We start from the raw sequence: 3,510 nt of genomic DNA, 5'->3' as shown, positions 1-3,510 counted from the left end.
GAAAGAAAGAAAAATTGTGTTGAATTGTTGAAAATAAGAAAGCGAAAAGAAAAAAAAGAGACAGAAAAATTCAAAATGAAAAAAAAGAGGAATGAAAAAGAATGAGAATTGCACAATGTTTCACACTCCCATGCCTTATTTATATTTTATGGGGAGTTGACGACTTTTTGGTGTTTGGTGAGTTTAGTGCATAATTTTGCACCGTGTCATCTTGCTGTTATGAGTACGAAGTTGGGATGCAGTCTATATTTGGATCCGTTGTTGCTAGCCTGGCTATTAACCCCACATATCCAAATTCATTTTAGCCCCTTCTTACCCATTACCTCACTAGCCCAAATGTAAGTCCTCGGCACGTGTCTTGGTCACTAGTATGGTTGGAATGCATATGTACGGTTGTAGAGACTTTATTCATGTTAACTGCATGCATGTTCTTATAGGTCGAGTTAGGTGAGTGTCTTGCTTCTTCCTATCTTTCACATGTATACTCACCTTATACCTGATTTTGAGTGATGAGCGACCCGTGAGAGTCCGACATCTTTGAATCTTGCAAGGTCGACGGTTCAGTAAGCTTGAAACATTAATTTAACTCGTTTGCACTTTTCAGTCGCCACTTGTCATTTCGTTGCATTAAATTGGTTCTAGTGGATGATTTGTAGCTGATGTGTTGGTCCCGTTCTATTGTTCACCCTTAGTTACATTCATATTTGCTTGGGGACAAGCAAAGGTTTGGTTTGGGGAGATTTGATGCGTGTCTTTTATATAAGGTTTTCACCTCATTTTTACACGCATTTCTGTGCTTTTTATGTAGCATCTGGCTACAAATACCCCCGAATATTCTACTTTGGTCCGTTTATTGTAATTTGCAGGAATTGACCGAGGAGGAGCTAAATCGAGCCTTAATTGTCCCAATTGTATGCATTCATGGAAATAAGGAGCCGGAGTTTAGGAATATTACACTTGGAGGACGTATGAGCTGAGTTAAGGAAGATATTCAAGTCCTGATGCGCCTATATAGCTCGATCGAGTGCTTTAGTGCTCGATCGAATGCTTTACACACTCAAGATTGGTCGATCGACCAGTTTATGGAGTCGATCGAGGAGGTTCAGCAAGCAGTGCTCGATCGAGGGATTTTGCTAGCTCGATCGAGTGACTTAGAGTTCGATCGAGTAATCTCTCTACTCGATCGAGGGGATTTCGTGTGTTTTTGGTTTATTTCCGCCTAATCTTCTATGGGCTTTTGTAATCAGTCCATAGATTAGGTTTAAGACAATTTTGCAGTATAAGACTGAGGAGAACACTACGTTACTGCGATCTGTCTCTTTTACTACGTACATTTCATCTGTTACTTTTGACTGTTCTTTGGAATTCTATTCTCTACCTTGCTACTCGAATTCGGTATTATCAATTTAATTTACTTCTTTATCGTATTTATTGTTTTTAATTCCTTTTCTCTCTTTACTTTATAATCGTTCAATCAATTAGATTATTCATCATGTTTAGTTTTAATTGTTTGGTTATTGTTATTGTTAATCCGATGACTATGAGTAGCTAATTCCCTATGCTAAGACTATAGGGGACCCATGATTTGAAGGGAGAGTAATCGAATTACCAGATTATTGCCGGTACCGTCTTTGTTGTTTAAATGCTACAAATAATTGTAATTGCCTAATTGAGTCGACGCAATTAGACCCTTATTCTTAGTGGACCTTGACCTGGACCGAAAGGTTGGAAGGGGGAGACTAGTAGCGAACAATAGAGTATTGCAGCGAGGGCGAAAGTTAAACTGTTTACACTTTAGGGTGAATTAAGGACCGAAAGGTGACGTTCGCTACCCCTTAGACCGTACTGCATTGACCTGGGACCTAGATTACTCGACCAGATGATTATGGTGAACCGCTTGTCTTAGCTATTCTCCTTTATCTGTCAACCTCCTCCCTTTATTTCTCTTTTCTTCACTCTTTTAGTTTAGAAATCACAAATTATAAACCCCCAATTTGGTTACCTTGGCGAACCTAGTTTAGCAGACAAATTCCTACCTCTCTGTGGATTCGACCCGACTTCCCTAGCTATATTAGTTAGTTGGAACCAGTTGGTTATTTTTGACAGGTACGCGACAGACGTGTCAGTTGGCTCTAGCTTTCTACAAAAAGTTCTACCCACCGGAAAAGACTAATATGCTAAGAGCTCAAATTACGGGCTTTAAGCAAAGATTTGAAGAATCCTTGTATGAAGCTTGGGAGCGATTCAAAGGAATTTGTCGCTCATGTCCTCATCATGGAATTAGCGAGTGGTTCTTGGTACAACAATTTTGGAATGGTCTTTATAAAGACTCAAGAAACATTCTCAACACGGGATCAAATGGTATGTTCACCGAAGTTGATGATAATCAAACTTGGAACAAGATTGAGGAAATGGCGGTCCATAATTCACAATATAGTAGACCTCGCAAGGCTACTAGAGGAGGAAAGCATGAAGTGGACTCTATTACTCAATTGGGTGCTCAACTTAGTGCTCACATTGATACCATCAATTTGAAGTTCGAAAAAGCTATGGCTAGACTTGAAGAAGCCTCAAAATCACCAAAGCAACATGTTAATGCCATGACGGCATCTTCATCAATCCCAAGTGGGATATGTGAGAATTGTGGAACTTTGGGACATGACCAAAGTGAATGTAGGGGAACAAATGAACAAGTGAATGCTTTTCAAGCATACAAGAGTGGTACCCCTTATTCAAATTATTACAATGAAAATACCAAATTCCACCCAAATCTCTCATACAAAAGCCAAAATGTTCAAACCCCTCAACCAACATACACCCCACCTACCATGAGAAACCAAAATCAAAGACCCTTTTACAACCAAAACCAAGGTTACCAAAATCAAACTCCATACAATCAACAAAGTGACCAAGGTTTTGATGTTCAAAAAGCGGTCCTCCAAATGCAAAAGAATCAACAAGAGTTTTTCACTCAAATGCAAAAGGATAGTCAAGCAAAGAAAATCACCATCAACAACATCCTAGCCCACACCAAAATGTTGGAAACCCAATTGACTCAACTAGTATCTTCAAGCTCACAAAGACAAAAGGGGGAATTAGCACCTCAAAGTAATCCCCCGAGACATGAAACGGTTAGTGCCATTCACTTGAGGAGTGATACGAGGTATGAAACACCAAAGAAGCAAGTTGAGGATGAAGTGGTGGAAGCTAGTGACAAAGAAGAAGTTGTGCAAAACTCCAAGGATGGAGAACCATCAAAAGAAGAAGTTTCAAAGAAAAATGAAGACAAGGCCAAGGAGAAGGAACCCATTGTGATTAGACTTCCTTTTCCAAGTCGTCAAGCCAAGCCCAAATTTGATGACCAACTTGGAAAATTTATGGAAATTGTGAAGAATTTGGAAGTCTCGATTCCTTTCACGGAATTAATCAATCATGTGCCGGCCTATGCAAAGTACATGAAAGACATCCTTACGAAAAAGAAGTCAATCCGGAAGCTTGAGACTATCGCCT

The 3,510-nt window shown here is 39.6% G+C and overlaps 1 non-coding gene across 1 annotated transcript; it reads right to left on the bottom strand.

Moving 5' to 3' along the window:
- Window positions 1–2,174: 2,174 nt before the first annotated feature.
- LOC141603115 (small nucleolar RNA R71) lies at window positions 2,175–2,281 on the bottom strand. Its single transcript, XR_012525010.1, has one exon. It is a non-coding gene; the product is annotated as a small nucleolar RNA R71 (small nucleolar RNA).
- Between the last annotated feature and the right edge of the window lie 1,229 nt (window positions 2,282–3,510).

The sequence above is a fragment of the Silene latifolia genome, chromosome 9, assembly GCF_048544455.1.
Source record: "Silene latifolia isolate original U9 population chromosome 9, ASM4854445v1, whole genome shotgun sequence".
NCBI classification, from domain to species: domain Eukaryota; kingdom Viridiplantae; phylum Streptophyta; class Magnoliopsida; order Caryophyllales; family Caryophyllaceae; genus Silene; species Silene latifolia.
Note: the sequence above shows the minus strand (reverse complement) of the source record. Positions and strands in the feature narration are given on the sequence as shown.